Source organism: Amia ocellicauda, chromosome 19 (assembly GCF_036373705.1).
Source record: "Amia ocellicauda isolate fAmiCal2 chromosome 19, fAmiCal2.hap1, whole genome shotgun sequence".
NCBI lineage: Eukaryota > Metazoa > Chordata > Actinopteri > Amiiformes > Amiidae > Amia > Amia ocellicauda.
The window spans coordinates 1,575,225-1,594,364 of record NC_089868.1 but is presented as its reverse complement, the minus strand read 5'-3'; the positions used below and the strand labels follow the sequence as shown (position 1 = coordinate 1,594,364).

Here is a 19,140-nt window from a genome sequence, read left to right as displayed (position 1 = left end):
CGTAGTGTGGCTTGTCATAAGTAATTGTGACCATGTCATTGCTTTTACCTTTAAGAAGTACATTTCTCAAAAGGGGGACATAGCTATCCCCGACCCTCTGGTGTGTTATGATATCCGTATACACATAAAGAGTGTAAAAGCCGCCCCTGATGTCAGCCGGGAAGGGGGCCACCACTTCTGAGAACCTGCTCTCTGTGTCAGAATAGAACCCTAATATACGCCCCAGTTGTCCTTTGGTTTGAATGCTAATACCAGGTTTTGACACCTTGTACACTCTGTTTTTAATAGGGTTGTAATATAGCTTGATGTTGGGGGTGCCTTCTGAGAACTGTTTATGCATCTCATCTAATATTGTATCCACATTGTCATAATAACCTCCTTGCATCGTGAATGTCCATTGACTCTTTTTAACATCGTCAAAAATGGCGAAGGTGGCATCCTTATCTTGTAAAACAGCCCAAGTGTAAGGATACTGTATTTCCGCCAACCCCACTTCCCACGACCCCCTTAGATCTATAGATTTTCCAAATTGTACCGTGTAACTGGATATTTCATTTTTAGGGTATATATCGAGAGAGGCGTTACTGGGTAGAGTCACGTAGAAGCCTCCTGATTCCATCTTGAGTATCGAATGTAATGACCCCCTCACACCGGCGGGCATGTTGTTATAAGGCTTGAATATCACAAACCTGTTGTTCAGGGACCCAACTATTGAACTTTTCAGGCCATCCAAGCCATTTCACCAACATATATTTTTTCGGGTTCTGGGTTTTCTCAGCTAATATCTTTTCAACTCTGTATACAATGTCTTTACCCACAATAATTTTTTGTAACTCGGCTTCGTAAAACGTTCCTTCTATATCCTCCCCGTCATAGTCTTTTAACCGGTACACGGGCGGGTCTCTAGCCACCTGTTCGGTAACTGTAAAATATTCGTCAGAAAATGTTTGTTCATAATCTTTGGCAAAAGTACTCCTTAGCTTTGAAACGCGAACCACATCGCCGATGTTGAACTTATAAGTAGTTTTCCCCTTCTTAATAAATGGGCCGTATAATTTTTTATAGACCTTAAAAGAATTACTTTGATCAACATCTATAGGCTTCATTTTAATACTGGCGTGATACCCTTGGTTGTAAGCATCGATAAAATCCTGAACTTTATCAAAATACTTGAACGTGTTGACCGCTGTAAAATATCTCCACATTTTGGTCTTTATGGTGCGGTTAAACCTCTCCACCACCGATGCCTTAAGCTCATTACCGGTGGTGAAATGATGTATTTTGTGTCTCTTCAGTAGATTCTGAAATTCTCTGTTGAGAAACTCTTTTCCTTTATCAGTCTGCAGTTTTTTAGGACATCGTCCCTGGGACAATATATCCTCAAAGGCCCTTGTCACCGCCCGACCTGTTTTATTATGTAGAATGCGAGCCCAGGCATATTTTGATAACACATCGATACACATCAACATAAATTTGTGACCATTGTTATGTTTTGATAAATTTGACATATCGACTAGATCCATTTGCCATTGTGAGTCTATGTCAGTTGCATATACACGGTTTCTTTTAAAGTTAATCCTGAGAGGTTTATGTAAGGTATAGGCGTCTTGTTCCCGTAACCATTCTGAAACAACCACATCATTAACCTTCACACCGGCCTCAGCGAGTCCCCTTTGAAAACCCTTCTTACCCGCCAAACCCCCAATCTTGGCTGGGTTGTAGTATAGTTCATGCATTTGGGGAGCTTGCCGAGTCATTCTGCCAAATAAACACACAGACCCACACTATGCGCAAAGTTTTTATACAAGGTTTTTTATTCAACTTCAGGAGAGCAGATACCCCTTTTTAGACATTTGAGAAAAGTATAACATACACAACAATTTTTTCTACGGTCCAGACAAAAAGAAATCAGATGATTGGTTACTTGATCTATATCAACAAATACCTGTTTCTTTATCTTGTATGCACACACCTCAGTTACATATGTAAATAAAACAACAATATGACCTATTTTAAAAGTAAACAGAGGGGTATTAAACATGCTCAGTAAAAGGTCATACAGATGTTGATGAAATGGCCTAATATCATTCTTGGCCCCCTTGAGCGCTTCATCCCAGTGTTCGTACCCCCCGGTCTTTGTTACAGCAGCCATGAACTTTTCCAGGTTTGAAAGTTGATCCTCATCGATGGTTAAATCTGTAGAGAAAAGGCTCGCGTTGGCTACTTTTCTGTCAAGCACATGGTGTAATAGCGCTCTCAGGTTAGCTGCAGAGTGTTGATGACAGAACCAGTTGCAGCAGCAGTCCAGAACATTCCCCATGTTCAAAGTCCCTTAGTTCAGGTCAGAGTCTGAATCAGTGGCGTAGATGTCGAATTCTTCGTCGCTGCCCCCAGCTTTAACTTCTTTACGGAAGAAATAAGCTTTTAGCTTGCCAGCGGTTTTTCTACTTGGCTCATCCAGGTCATTGAGCAGCTGCCCAAGTTTCTCTATTATAAACGGCTCCTTTTTCAGCTCCAGCAAAATCTCATCTATGATTTTCTGGACTTGTCCAGCAGTGACATGTATGTGGGAGTAAGACAGAGCCTTGATTAGTGCCGGTTTCAGCCACGGTTTGTTCAGTCTTCTGTAAAACACGTTGAAATAGAACAGGAAATAGTAACGGTCTGGTTCAAACAAACAACTGTGTCTCAACTGACTGGGGTGATTCACTTCACACCCCCGACAGACTTCTTTCAGAGCTCGGTCGATGAGAGCACTCAGAATATACACCAGGGTGCTTTTAACCACTCTGCTTACTTGGACACCTACCCCGGGCATAAATCCTGCGTCTTCATCACGCCCCCGAGACAGTCCGATGCTCATTGGGTCGCCTGGTGGTTTGTGGGGTGTTTCTACATCCATTGGACTGACCCCCTCCTGAGACGCACAGACGGTAGACAGTTCGGCAAAATCGAGGCCCTCCATGAGCTCCAGAGGCTGGGGATCCCCGAGACTCATTTGGACATCCATCGCTCCGCATGTTGTTTCGTCCTGAGGGACCGGGGTCTGAGGTCTTGGAGGGTAACCGCAGTCAGAGGGTTCCGGAGTGTATACAAAATCTGGGGAATAGAACCAGGGGTGATCCCGGGTTTGAAGAGGCCTGTAGAGCCTGTCGACGTCCGCAGCTTTCGGGTAAGACATTCTCTTTAATTTTAAACCATGAATGAATTGTTGCGCCTTTTATCCTATCTCTTCACTACGTCACGACACACCGCCCTCTTAGAAGAGAGTAGACCCTGAGCCGTCAGACCCCCCTCCAACCCCCCACAGGTCGTCTGTTTTATCATCGTCGTCGTCATTCAAGGGGGATATATAATCCATAATCCAGCATATTCAACTTCTAACAGAATCCAGTTGTGAACATTTGGTCAAGATGTCAAAACCATCATTTATACAGTTTATGACCTCTTTCAAGAACGGCCAGTCCACGGCGTCAAACATAATTTCAGTAACCTGTTTTTCTGGATCCTCCACAACCCCTTCAATAGGGTTTGTAATCAGGGTACTGCTAAACAAAACCTTACGATCAGTAGTTAGAGATAGACTCTTCACCACTGTACCGTAGTTCTGCAAGCTTTCCCATTCACACCTTTCAAAACTCTGAGTCGGAGACTCCGTTTCGCCTTCTCTTGGACCCTCTTGCAAGCCTTCTAGAGTCTTATCCACAAGCCCCAGGTCTCTCCATGCCATCACCTTCAACCAGTCCTCAAAAGAGTATTCAATCACCGTCTCAAAAGGTTCCAACGTACCCTCCTTCTCTCCCAAAGCAAAAAGCTCCACTCCAACATAGCTGGGATCCCTTTTAAAGCGGTAACCCCGTCGACCCCCCCAGAACAACACCCAGGAGCGTTCAATCTTCAAATTGGTGAGTACAGGAACCCTTGCCCGGGATTGTTTCTTGCGGGGTTTCATGTTGATGTCGCTGGACATGTTGAAGAAGCGGGATGTTTCAGATGCTGAGAATTAAAGAGGTATTGCCTAAAAGCAGCGCGGGGTCTTAAATAGAGAGGAGAGTTTCGGGGCGTTGCCTTCAGAGGGGGGGGGGGTCTTTATGGGTGGCCTTGTTGTTCAGGGTTTTAGGGGTGTACACTTTCTGACGGATATGACGTAGGAATAATTAAGGAAATAACTCTAAAATCACGCCCCCCAATTATGACGTAGGAATATTAATAAGCTTAGGGCATACGTCATAACAAAATAGGCCGCGCCCAAAAAACCCTACTATCTACTGATGTGCGGTCCTAATTAATCGGCTACGTAAATCATTCCTTTCCGACCGAACCTGTAACGCTCAAATAAATAATCTGTATAATTTATTTAGCCATCTAACTTCAAGTTAACCTGACACTGAGCAGGTTTGATTTTTGTTTGTCCGTGTTCCACCTCGGGGGGTAAATTCAATAAACTATGCGCTAAATAAAAACTGACCTTTAAATAAACAGTATTCATCTATCGAGAATCTATGTTCATGGTTTGTATAGAAGTATTTCCACATATGCATCTGGACACTCGGGCAAGCCAGCTGAGAAGTCGCTCAAGTCGCCGCAGCTAAGTATCGCCTTTTTCTCTCGCGTTTCCTAGTTTAGTTAAGAGTTACATTGATTGTTTACGTGGTTTGTTTAGCTAAGAATGATATATCTTGCACCTGTTTTGTAGTAAGAGCAGCGACTGTTTGTTAGTGAATTTAGCAAGTTACTTAGCACACTCAATCAGAAGCTTTACACTGTAGGCTGTGATTATTCGCATGTATCTAGTCAGATGAATGATCTGAAATGCATCAAAAGTCATGGAATGAGAGACTTTCCGGGCATTGGTGGTATAGTGGTGAGCATAGCTGCCTTCCAAGCAGTTGACCCGGGTTCGATTCCCGGCCAACGCAACGTTTTCTTTCTAGGCTTCCGCCATCACACTTGTGATGCTTCGGGGGAGTTCGACACCATTCAAGCTATTGCGACCCTACAAAGCCTGCACTTACCGCTGTTTTCACTAACACACTTCTGGTGAACCGTTGCGCATGAACAGATGACGAATAAATGGCCTTACACTAGTATCCCACAGCACCAGCTTCGTCTGTAGAAAAACAAAGGTTCCTCTGCCTGCTGCAGGATACCCACATCACACTTGACTCGCAGACCTTTACTGCGCCCTCTTGCTTGACGTGGGCCGTGCTCCCAGAAGCGCTGTAACATACATGTGCACTTGCGTGCAAAAGTATTCGGTATTACATTTATTTGACGTGTTCATTGCTTGAATATACTTTAAAAGCTAATACACTCCTCTCCATGCTCACCAACAACAATGTTGTCGACGATGACGGCTAAAGTAAGGAGAAATAGAAATGCCACTTCCATTCACTCCAATTACTATTGTTGTTATTATTACAAGGGAAAACTATGACCCTTGGTCATCAGTGTCTTGGGCGGACAGTTATGTCATTTAACAACATCCAAGATACCCGAGCCATCGGTCAGTCAGCACCGCTAGATGGCGGCAGTCAGACACTCATGCAATGTTTGAAGGAGAAAGTGTTCAAATAGAGGAGCGCACAACTCTCTACGTGGCACCGATGTTAACTAGTTTTCACAGAAACCTGTGCTATGTGGCTCGTTGGTCTAGGGGTATGATTCAAAGGGTTCAAATCCCGGACGAGCCCTTTGTTTTAGTCTTCTCTCATTCATTTTCATTTTGACAGGGTACTTTTGCCAACATGAAAAACATTTCCTTCATGTATCATGACTTCATTATGGTAATATCTCATTTCGTATGTTTCCAAATAGGCCTCTTAACAATCATCTACAAGCCTACATATACCAGCATGATTTCATACAATGTGCACGATATGTAGTCCATGTCTGTCTCTCTGTCTCTCTAGATATATGTTTATAATTGAGTTGATGATAGTTGCATCTGTGCGCCAAACTGTGTCTGAGCAGCAGACTGTAACTTGAAATAATTGCATGAAAATGTCTGTATCTTCTTAATTTTATGCAGGTTAGTTCAGCTAGTAAGAAAGGTCACTATCTTTTTTATCTTTTTCTGTAACTAAACCATTCAGTCTTTCTACATGATGCCGTAAATCCAACATTTCCCCAATTCGCTCCCTGCGAGAAGACAATGCGGTGTGCAATGAAAGTGATAGCCTGTCACTTGGCACTTCAGTTCTGCGTACCACCAAGTTTTATTAGACTCCTTAGTTCTAACTGCAAGTTCCCTGCCATGTCCATGAAAGGGGATTGAGTCCGTATTGAACCATTATCTAAAACACAAAACTATGAGAAAGCTGGTGCGCATCGCTACCTTCCGAGTAGTGGCCAGTACTACTACTACTAAAGGTAATTATACTAAGGAACGAATGAACGAAAGAGAGAGTATCATTACTCAGTACACTTAGAGGCTATGTGTGTACTAGTAACTTGTTACTTGATTTAAGTCACGAAAAGTCGCATCCAACGTCAGTCCCATCCTATGTAATGTGTGATGTCCAGAGCCGGCCCTAGCCATTTGGGGGCCATATGCGAGATTTGATAGTAGCCCCAGAACCATCCCCCCTCTCGATGAAAAACATTTTAGTGGTGCCCATGTTTATGGCGTATAGAGAATGTTTAGTTAAAACTAAAATAAACACAAACATTTAAATAATGCACATCACAGAACATGTATTGCACTTTAACATACACTGTACTTGTTGAAGAAATTGATGTAATAATCAATACAAATGTAAATAGTGCACTATGCATATTGAAATCAGAGCAATAACTAATAAACTGTTTAGGTAAAATAACATCCACACCAAAAATACTCAATATTGAAAATACTGTAGTGCACAAAAAACTGAATTTAAATAATACAATACTATCAAAAATCATTAGCTGACAACTGGCAAACTACTGCAGTACTTAACTACTAGCTGATCATTATCATCATTTGGATGGCAACTGGCAGTAGGCTAGCTAGCAAAGTGAGCTGGATTATTACTTTATAATGATATATAATTTATAAAGACATGTAAATTCCTCACAAAGTTATGACTTAAAGTCCCACTGCTTGGAATTTAGAAAACACAGAACATCACTAAAGTTCCCCTGACATTATCTTTATAAACTCCACCACAATATACATTATATCCATCATATTTACATTACATTTAGCATACATATCCCTGACGCGTGTATTGACCTCACTGGAGACAATATGCTCGAGTCACAGATTAAATGCCCCTCTCCCTCTCGGGTTTACATGGTCTTAGTTTATTGCACTAGAGACGAGTTGTTTACCCGCAGCCCTGCACAGGGCAAAGGACTGTCTTGTGCATTGCGCCTTGTTTAATACTTTGTTTTAATGATCTTACCGAGTGGTTTTTTACGTCACTGGTGGGGCTACAAAGCCATGAATCGAAGTGTTTTATCAAGTTAGGATTAAAACACGATGTACAAAACTGAACAGTGTACAACAGACCCACAACAATTTAGAGAGCATAATGATAAAGGAAACCACTGATCTGCATTAACCATGAAACGTCCATCAGCAATGTACTTTACCTTGAAACCCACAATAAATGGACCAGACCGTTACCTTGCACTTTTAAAATGCGTCCATTTCCGGAATGTTACATGGATACCATCATCTCAGACATTAGAATTTGCACGTAAACTGTGGGCTTAGATCGTGGAAAATTGTGCGTGTTTTCAAAATTTCTACGCCATTTACTGGTGTTCTTGGGATGCTCCTTCTGTGTGACCGTATACCTCGAGTAAACGTTTACTCGGTCTGCTTGAGCAAGTGGGTTGAAATGACGTGTGTAAGCCGAAAGCCAGTAATGTATTTTGATACCAGACATTACAGCTTTCATGACCAGGGGCGCAGCGAGGATTTCAGGGCCCCATGAAAGTAAAAAAGGTAGTTACCGAAGTGTGACCCATCGGGAGGATAGCTAAACCCGGGGGTTATGCCTGTGAGGAGAGGTTGAGGGGTGGATGAGGAAGCTCGCCACTTGATAGGTCCGGTCGTTGAGGTAGGAGGAGAAACAAGTGAGAGCAGTCCCAGAGATTCCAAGGTCAGCGAGGCAGGAGAGGAGGATGGAGTGATCGACGGTGTCAAATGTTGCGGAGAGACCAAGGAGGATGAGGATTGAGGAGAGGGAGGCTGCCCGAGCACAGTTGAGGGAGTCAGTGACTGCCAGGACAGCAGTCTCAGTGGTGTGAGCGGTGTTTGGAAGGCGGATTGCAGAGGATCAAGAAGTGAGAGATGGGAAAGGAATGCAGAGAGCTGACAGTGGACCGCACGCTCGAGGGTCTTTGAGAGGAAGGGGAGTAGGGCGACAGGGCAGAGACAGGTGCCTCTGAGGAGAGGTGGGGTCAAGGGTAGGTTTCTTGAGGAGTGGGATGACCGCAGCTTGTTTAAATGCAAGAGGGGAAACAGCCAGAGAGGAGTGAGGAGTTGAGGAGGGAGGAGAAGAAGGGGAGTTGAAATGGAGCAGACGCTTGCAGGAGGCGAGTAGAGAGAGGGTCCAGGGGACATATTATGGGTTTGTGACCTAGGAGGAGAGAGGAAAGTTCAGAGTCTGAGAGAGGAGAGAATGAAGAAATGGAAGCTTGATCGGTGGGAGACTTGGGCAGGGTGGGAGTGGAGAGGAGACTGTTGAAGAGCTTGTGGATGTCTGTGATCTTGTAGAAGAATGAGGCAAAATGATGAGGTGAGATGAGATGAGGGAGGAGGGGGGAGAAGAGAGAGAAGGTGGAGTAAAGCTTGCGGGGGTTGTGGACAGTGGATTCAAAGAATGACTGGAAGTAAGACTGAGGTGAGCGAGGAGGGGAATGTGGGCAGTAGAGAGTGGTAGAGTGCGAGGGTAGCTGGGAGTTTGGATCTCTTCCACTTGTGCTCAGTGGTGCGCAGACTGGTTGAGCAGAGAACAGAAGAGATCCAAGGCTGAGGAGGGGAGGGACGGACAGAACGAGACAGTTCTTTATTTACACCTTTTCCTGAAATCAGGAGCGATTCAAACTTCTGGTTTGAAATAGCTGTAGAACTGTCGCTATTTCGGTTGGAATTTCATGAATATATTAATATAGGGACAACCTATGGACTGCCTACAAGACGCACAATCCCAAGAAAAAGGGAGCAAAGTCGATACACGAATTGTTTATGAAGGCAAAAAAAAAAAATAGGCAATTAACCAATCGTGAAGCATGAACCGATTCCAAAGTACAACAACCCTGCTAGCACATTGCCTCAATGCTGTAGCAATATAAATTATATTGCTACAATGTTATTGGCAATGTTGTGTGTTAGCAGGGAATACCTGTACAGTTTTTTTCCAACAATCTGAAAAGTTAAATACTGGTGCTGAAAAATTAGGTACTAATAAAACAGAAGTATTTGGCACACACAAGTAATGTGTGTTGGTTCGGCAGTTACTGCTCTCAGGAAGGTAATGTGACTGCCTCCCGTCTCCCCAAAGCTCCCGTCATTGATGAAGCAGGCGTGACCGCACCTTCCCAAGCTCTTCACTATGACTTCACATCTTGTCGCTATTAAAATCTAGGATGTGTCACAGAGTGGAAGTTATACAGTACCACTGGGGGGTAAAACTTATGGAAGCACGACTACACCACCTAGCGGTTGTCTACAGCCGCTAGGACCCATTGGGAGGTTGTCGATTGCCCAAATATGCCCATTTTGCATTTACTACCTCAATTCTCCCTTCGATTTAGGTTATTTAAATTGGGGAATCTCAAGCCAGGAGCACACCACAGACCACACAAGACAGGTATACAATTAACTGGATTACAAATCTCTAATATAAAATCCATCAGACTTCCTCTTTATGTTAAAAAGACAAAAAAGTTCAAACTAAAAAATGCATTCGTGGAGGGTTCTGTAGGTCTCCTCCGGCAGCACCAGGAGCTGGAATGGGGCAGGCAATAGTCCACGTGTCCTAGTAAAAAGTAATGAGGGGCTCCGACAAAAATTCAGCTTCTGCTCTGGTCCGGGTTTGGCAATACAAAGAAATTACAATGTCCATGTACAGTCCAAGAAAACAATGGCCGAGTTGAAAAAAAAAAAAACAGGTTGCTCGTTGTTATCCTTTGAAACACCACTGTAGTTCAAAAAGCCTGTACGCTATCCCTTCTCTGGATACTCTCGCTAGCGTTGCAGAGGTCGCCTCAGCTCTCCTCTGGGTCTCTTAGCCCTTTCCGTTACTTGTCCATCAAGTCCTTCGTTCGCCTTTGGCTCCACGTTTCGTTCCCGTTGCTCTGCAATCCCGTCCCCCCCAGCTCCACCCCGGGAGCATTTTATCTCCAGCCTAACAGGTGCTCCTCATGGTCAATTATTGAATTTCGTAGAACCTGGCGAATAAGCGGGTACTCTCATGAATGCGTGATTAGCCATGTGTATATTTAAATCAATCAATCGTAAATAAAACTCGTGCATTTCCGTGAAGTGGGGCGGGACATTCAAAGTAAACAAACGTGATTTTAATGGGAATAATGTGATAATATAAGAGGTTTAAAGTGAATTAATAAAACAAAACAAAAAGCAATAAAAAACACACAAAACAAATACCAAAATAGGCTAACGCCCATTGCTAGTGATGCAATAAAGGGACACTGTTTGGAATGAATGAGAATTGTGCATTCTTACCGATGCCCCACAACGATCACACCTTTTGATCGATCAGCTATTTAACTCTTTCATCAACCTCCATTACCTATAACATAATTTTGAGAAATGTACTTTTTCTTTCAAGTGTGCTGCAGGAAACATCCACTTATTTATAATTCGTTTTATGTCACTTGTTTGCTGCAAGAAAGGCAAGGCGGTAAGGCTGTAGAACACTGCTACATTATGCATCTTGCACTATGGTGTCTGTAATATAGTTTTTTCGTGCAATACTAATTTATATTGTATTCATAATTCGATTTGTCACTTGTTTCTTGCATACTGTTTTTATTTTGTGTGGTTTTTTATTGTTTCAAAAATAAAGAAAATCTAAGACATAAAGCTATGCAGTTTCTGTGTGAGTGTATGAACACAATGATCGGTGGTGGAATTGGCTGCGATGCCAGGGGCACCAGCTAAAATCTTGCCTAGGGCATCAAATTGGTCAGGGCCGGCCCAGGGCGGAATGACTGATGTGCGGTCCTAATTAATCGGCTACGTAAATCATTCCTTTCCGACCGAACCTGTAACGCTCAAATAATTAATCTGTATAATTTAAATCTATAATCTCTATGAATTATTCCTCGCAGAAAAGCTACTGGGTCTGGATCACTACTGAATCTGTTAGGAACGGCGCCGTCATTGTTGGGGGACACAGTCAGCTGTCATTTAACTGGGCAGATGAAATACAGTCAGATTGTTAGCCATCTAACTTCAAGTTAACCTGACAGGGAGCAGGTTTGAGATGCTGGACATGCTGCTCTGGAAACATAGCTGGCTGAACTTTAAACTCGCTACGGAGAATGGAAAATCCCGAGTTAATGCCAAGTTATCCTGAAACTTAGCCGGCTAACCTACTTATCCAAGTAGGAAGAACACACCCAGGTGCCTATATGTTGTTGGTTTCTTTACAATGCTTGTGTAACTTAATAATATATATACTTTTCCTTGTGCAGAAAACATATCGGCACAATTCGAACTTGTGCAAGTTTTATTGTAGAATACTACTACTAATAATAATAATTACAATTATTATGATAATAAACACGAAACAGAGACTGATTAGCATACGTTGAGGTTATCAACAAAGCTATTAACTCTTTACCATAATGCATTTTTACTATTAAGTTGTATCTGAAGCATATCATCTTTCGTGAAACTTGATTTGATTATGTACTTTCCCAGCGTTACTTTTAACTTTTCTGTATGTGCACATATTCCTGTTATCCACAAACCACTGTAGTTATTTAAAGCAACTAAACGCAATAACTTCATCGTCACTCTTGTAACATTAAAACCCAATATTCACTGGCGCTGTTTAAACTGTGAATAACTAGGTGAGTGCATGTTTTTTCAGACAATGGCCAATTCTACCTGTTCACCAAAAGCAAGCATGTGCAAATATGTACATTTATTATTTGGACCTTATTATATTAAACCTATTGTAAAATAAAATACAATATTAGTAAAGGCAAATACACTCACCTAAAGGATTATTAGATACACCTGTTCAATTTCTCATTAATGCAATTATCTAACCAACCAATCACATGGCAGTTGCTTCAATGCATTTAGGGGTGTGGTCCTGGTCAAGACAATCTCCTGAACTCCAAACTGGATGTCTGAATGGGAATGAAAGGTGATTTAAGCAATTTTGAGCGTGGCATGGTTGTTGGTGCCAGACGGGCCGGTCTGAGTATTTCACAATCTGCTCAGTTACTGGGATTTTCACGCACAACCATTTCTAGGGTTTACAAAAAATGGTGTGAAAAGGGAAAAACATCCAGTATGCAGCAGTCCTGTGGGCGAAAATGCCTTGTTGATGCTAGAGGTCAGAGGAGAATGGGCCGACTGATTCAAGCTGATAGAAGAGCAACTTTGACTGAAATAACCACTCGTTACAACCGAGGTATGCAGCAAGGCATTTGTGAAGCCACAACACGTACAACCTTGAGGCGGATGGGCTACAACAGCAGAAGACCCCACCGGGTACCACTCATCTCCACTACAGATAGGAAAAAGAGGCTACAATTTGCACAAGCTCACCAAAATTGGACAGTTGAAGACTGGAAAAATGTTGCCTGGTCTGATGAGTCTCGATTTCTGTTGAGACATTCAGATGGTAGAGTCAGAATTTGGCGTAAACAGAATGAGAACATGGATCCATCATGCCTTGTTACCACTGTGCAGGCTGGTGGTGGTGGTGTAATGGTGTGGGGGATGTTTTCTTGGCACACTTTAGGCCCCTTAGTGCCAATTGGGCATCGTTTAAATGCCACGGCCTACCTGAGCATTGTTTCTGAGCATGTCCATCCCTTTATGACCACCATGTACCCATCCTCTGATGGCTACTTCCAGCAGGATAATGCACCATGTCACAAAGGTCGAATCATTTCAAATTGGTTTCTTGAACATGACAATGAGTTCACTGTACTAAACTGGCCCCCACAGTCACCAGATCTCGACCCAATTGAGCATCTTTGGGATGTGGTGGAACGGGAGCTTCGTGCCCTGGATGTGCATCCCACAAATCTCGATCAACTGCAAGATGCTATCCTATCAATATGGGCCAACATTTCTAAAGAATGCTTTCAGCACCTTGTTGAATCAATGCCACGTAGAATTAAGGCAGTTCTGAAGGCGAAAGGGGGTAAAACACAGTATTAGTATGGTGTTCCTAATAATCCTTTAGGTGAGTGTATAAGCGGAATATATTTGTTATAAATACAGCAAATATAGTTTTATATTCACTGTATTTTCCATTTCATGGGATTCCAGAATAATTTCTGTATCAAATTTAAACTACTGAGATATCATATTAAAGATATAGGAAAGACCAAACACATGTGCAGTATCCGTTTTTTTTTCTTTCTTTCTGTAATTTCTGCTTTAAGTTTAACTTGGTATTCACGTCATGCCATGTGTTCTGTGTCATGCTCACTGTCACTATCTCTTTAGCATTCTGTTTAACTTCTTCATCACGTCAATGCTTCAGTTGCCCATTCATTAACCTAAATGGTCACTAGCAAAACATCACCATAGTTCCCAATATTTTTCCTTGACGTCCTGTGTTAACTGAAGTTTAAGGACCTCGTGGCACAACGGTAGCGCGTCTGACTCCAGATCAGAAGGTTGTGTGTTCAAATCACGTCGGGGTCAGTCTTTTACTCTACATTCCCTGTAATATCACTCAATAATTCCTGCTGTGGAGAGTGTTATTAATATCCTAGAATGCAAACGTTGTTAGTCTAAGTAACATGCATCTACACCCGAGAGGATGCATAAAAGTCAGTCTGGTCTCCTGCACGTTGAAATTATATTTGATTTTAAGATTCCGTATCGTTTGTTATATTTTAATCTGCCTTGTTATAGGCTATTAACAGTAGACTGTCACAATCCGTGTTTTATTCACCTGCTGTATAGCTCCCTTTTATGTATTTCTTGTGCTTTCGATTACCGCCTACCCAATACTGTCTCACTTTCTGATCCCTGGTCGACACAATTCATACACTAATAATAACGTATAGAAATACTTTAGATAACATCAACACTACTAGGTAATAATAGTAGATGGGATTCAATGTTCATTTCTCGGTTCATGTTTGAGCGATTCCGAGGCCTCGCTAAGGTGCCTTTTAGTGATGCGCCAAGGTCGCTGCACTGTGGCGCGGCACACCGACCCCCCAGGATGTTGCCATATTATTAGGAATATTATTAGGGTTCCACTGTACAAGATCTGCTGCCGTGCTCGGCATTACCAGCAGCTTATCCAGACGGAGGCGCCGGGTGTCACAGAGAGATGCAGGTCGGTGCTGCTAGTGGAGCGAGTCACTCATACTTTGACAATCACTCTTTGGGTGCATCGGGGTGTGTATATTGAAGTCACTAGACTTTCATTGACGTACACGGAGTAGCCTACACAGCATCAGCTGAGTTTGCGCCTGTAGAAAAGCCTGGCTGAATTTCTGCCAGCCCCAGCTCCTCTAGTCCAATAGTGCTATTAGTCAGCAACATTAGATGGCAGTCACACACAAGGTGCTTGAACTTGAGACTGAGAAAGTTTCCAGCTGTTGGAGCGCACCGCTTTCTACGTGGCACTAGTGTAAAGATGTCACTAATGTAAGTTTGTTCGAGATATGATTCTCTCTTAGAGTGCGAGAGGTCCTGGTTTAAAATGCCTTTCTTTTACGGTTTTCTTAATTTCTCATTGTATAAAACACATTATTATTATTTTTATTTCTTGGCAGACGCCCTTATGCAGGGCGACTTGCAACATAAGTGCAAGAATACAGTTAAGTACAAGGCATCAAACATTACAAATTCAAATTTACATTAAACAAAGCAATTCAAGATAATACATTTTACAACTTCCAATGTATACAGTTAAGTACAGTAAGTGCAGTCATACATTGTGAAAAGTAAAGCTAAGTGCCGTCAAGATGTACGACAATTGTCGAAATCATGTATTTGGCCAGTGAATAAGATCTCTTCTCCTCTCATCAGCATTTTATTATGGTATTACCCCTTTTATGTAAAGATTAGTTTATAATGCACATGCATATACTACATATACTATTATCATTTAAAATATTGTAGACAGACGCCATCCGACTGTCTATCCGTCTATTTTTAAATCCATCTAGTTTTGTCCATTTGTCCAAAATGTGGCTAGAGACAGTGGCTTGCTTTCTACCTAGTTCCCCCAGTAAAAGCCATTAACCACTGAAGAAACTCAATTCATTTCTGACAGTCATTTAAGGTAAGGTACATCCTTGCCATTCTTAACAATGACTGTGATGTCATCTACGTAAGCCACCGCTTTGAAAAGTTTCATTAATACACCAGGAACAATCAGCCCAAATAGTCTGTAGGTTATGTAAATGCATCACTACCAGCAGGTGACACACACACACACACACACACACACACTTTTCTCTCGAGTTTGTTTTTCCATTCCAATGGGTGTCCAAGTTACTCCAACAGTCCAAGTTACACTGTCAATCAAATACATCATTGTCCGTGTTCCACCTTGGTGGGTAAATTCAATAAACTATGCGCTAAATAAAAACTGACCTTTAAATAAACAGTATTCATCTATCGAGAATCTATGTTCATGGATTGTATAGAAGTATTTCCACATATGCATCTGGACACTCGGGCAAGCCAGCTGAGAAGTCGCTCAAGTCGCCGCAGCTAAGTATCGCCTTTTTCTCTCGCGTTTCCTAGTTTAGTTAAGAGTTACATTGATTGTTTACGTGGTTTGTTTAGCTAAGAATGATATATCTTGCACCTGTTTTGTAGTAAGAGCAGCGACTGTTTGTTAGTGAATTTAGCAAGTTACTTAGCACACTCAACACGCCCTGTCTGTAATCAGAAGCTTTACACTGTAGGCTGTAATTATTCGCATGTATCTAGTCAGATGAATGATCTGAAATGCATCAAAAGTCATGGAATGAGAGACTTTCTGGGCGTTGGTGGTATAGTGGTGAGCATAGCTGCCTTCCAAGCAGTTGACCCGGGTTCGATTCCCGGCCAACGCAACGTTTTCTTTCTAGGCTTCCGCCATCACACTTGTGATGCTTCGGGGGAGTTCGACACCATTCAAGCTATTGCGACCCTACTAAGCCTGCACTTACCGCTGTTTTCACTAACACACTTCTGGTGAACCGTTGCGCATGAACAGATGACGAATAAATGGCCTTACACTAGTATCCCACAGCACCAGCTTCGTCTGTAGAAAAACAAAGGTTCCTCTCCCTGCTGCAGGATACCCACATCACACTTGACTCGCAGACCTTTACTGCGCCCTCTTGCTTGACGTGGGCCGTGCTCCCAGTAGCGCTGTAACATACATGTGCACTTGCGTGCAAAAGTATTCGGTATTACATTTATTTGACGTGTTCTTTGCTTGAATATACTTTAAAAGCTAATACACTCCTCTCCATGCTCACCAACAACAATGTTGGCGACGATGACGGCTAAAGTAAAGTGAAATAGAAATGCCACTTCCATTCACTCCAATTACTATTGTTGTTATTATTACAAGGGAAAACTATGACCCTTGTTCATCAGTGTCTTGGGCGGACAGTTATGTCATTTAACAACATCCAAGATACCCGAGCCATCGGTCAGTCAGCACCGCTAGATGGCGGCAGTCAGACACTCATGCAATGTTTGAAGGAGAAAGTGTTCAAATAGAGGAGCGCACAACTCTCTACGTGGCACCGATGTTAACTAGTTTTCACAGAAACCTGTGCTATGTGGCTCGTTGGTCTAGGGGTATGATTCAAAGGGTTCAAATCCCGGACGAGCCCTTTGTTTTAGTCTTCTCTCATTCATTTTCATTTTGACAGGGTACTTTTGCCAACATGAAAAACATTTCCTTCATGTATCATGACTTCATTATGGTAATATCTCATTTCGTATGTTTCCAAATAGGCCTCTTAACAATCATCTACAAGCCTACATATACCAGCATGATTTCATACAATGTGCACGATATGTAGTCCATGTCTGTCTCTCTGTCTGTCTAGATATATGTTTATAATTGAGTTGATGATAGTTGCATCTGTGCGCCAAACTGTGTCTGAGCAGCAGACTGTAACTTGAAATAATTGCATGAAAATGTCTGTATCTTCTTAATTTTATGCAGGTTAGTTCAGCTAGTAAGAAAGGTCACTATCTTTTTTTTATCTTTTTCTGTAACTAAACCATTCTGTCTTTCTACATGATGCCGTAAATCCAACATTTCCCCAATTCGCTCCCTGCGAGAAGACAATGCGGTGTGCAATGAAAGTGATAGCCTGTCACTTGGCACTTCAGTTCTGCGTACCACCAAGTCTTATTAGACTCCTTAGTTCTAACTGCAAGTTCCCTGCCATGTCCATGAAAGGGGATTGAGTCCGTATTGAACCATTATCTAAAACACAAAACTATGAGAAAGCTTTCGTGATCTATTGGTGCGCATCGCTACCTTCCGAGTAGTGGCCAGTACTACTACTACTAAAGGTAATTATACTAAGGAACGAATGAACGAAAGAGAGAGTATCATTACTCAGTACACTTAGAGGCTATGTGTGTACTAGTAACTTGTTACTTGATTTAAGTCACGAAAAGTCGCATCCAACGTCAGTCCCATCCTATGTAATGTGTGATGTCCAGAGCCGGCCCTAGCCATTTGGGGGCCATATGCGAGATTTGATAGTAGCCCCAGAACCATCCCCCCTCTCGATGAAAAAAATTTTAGTGGTGCCCATGTTTATGGCGTATAGAGAATGTTTAGTTAAAACTAAAATAAACACAAACATTTAAATAATGCACATCACAGAACATGTATTGCACTTTAACATACACTGTACTTGTTGAAGAAATTGATGTAATAATCAATACAAATGTAAATAGTGCACTATGCATATTGAAATCAGAGCAATAACTAATAAACTGTTTAGGTAAAATAACATCCACACCAAAAATACTCAATACTGAAAATACTATAGTGCACAAAAAACTGAATTTAAATAATACAATTCTATCAAAAATCATTAGCTGACAACTGGCAAACTACTGCAGTACTTAACTACTAGCTGATCATTATCATCATTTGGATGGCAACTGGCAGTAGGCTAGCTAGCAAAGTGAGCTGGATTATTACTTTATAATGATATATAATTTATAAAGACATGTAAATTCCTCACAAAGTTATGACTTAAAGTCCCACTGCTTGGAATTTAGAAAACACAGAACATCACTAAAGTTCCCCTGACATTATCTTTATAAACTCCACCACAATATACATTATATCCATCATATTTACATTACATTTAGCATACATATCCCTGACGCGTGTATTGACCTCACTGGAGACAATATGCTCGAGTCACAGATTAAATGCCCCTCTCCCTCTCGGGTTTACATGGTCTTAGTTTATTGCACTAGAGACGAGTTGTTTACCCGCAGCACTGCACAGGGCAAAGGACTGTCTTGTGCATTGCGCCTTGTTTAATACTTTGTTTTAATGATCTTACCGAGTGGTTTTTTACGTCACTGGTGGGGCTACAAAGCCATGAATCGAAGTGTTTTATCAAGTTAGGATTAAAACACGATGTACAGTACTGAACAGTGTACAACAGACCCACAACAATTTAGAGAGCATAATGATAAAGGAAACCACTGATCCGCATTAACCATGAAACGTCCATCAGCAATGTACTTTACCTTGAAACCCACAATAAATGGACCAGACCGTTACCTTGCACTTTTAAAATGCGTCCATTTCGGGAATGTTACATGGATACCATCATCTCAGACATTAGATTTTGCACGTAAACTGTGGGCTTAGATCGTGGAAAATTGTGCATGTTTTCAAAATTTCTACGCCATTTACTGGTGTTCTTGGGATGCTCCTTCTGTGTGACCGTATACCTCGAGTAAACGTTTACTCG

At 42.0% G+C, this 19,140-nt stretch overlaps 3 non-coding genes across 3 annotated transcripts; all 3 read left to right on the top strand.

The window, feature by feature from the left end:
* The first annotated feature begins 4,847 nt into the window (after nt 1-4,847).
* trnag-ucc (transfer RNA glycine (anticodon UCC)) lies at nt 4,848-4,919 on the top strand. Its single transcript has one exon. It is a non-coding gene; the product is annotated as a tRNA-Gly (tRNA).
* Nucleotides 4,920-13,786: 8,867 nt separating this feature from the next.
* trnaw-cca (transfer RNA tryptophan (anticodon CCA)) lies at nt 13,787-13,858 on the top strand. The gene has a single exon. It is a non-coding gene; the product is annotated as a tRNA-Trp (tRNA).
* Nucleotides 13,859-16,167: 2,309 nt separating this feature from the next.
* trnag-ucc (transfer RNA glycine (anticodon UCC)) lies at nt 16,168-16,239 on the top strand. The gene has a single exon. It is a non-coding gene; the product is annotated as a tRNA-Gly (tRNA).
* The last annotated feature ends 2,901 nt before the right edge of the window (nt 16,240-19,140 follow it).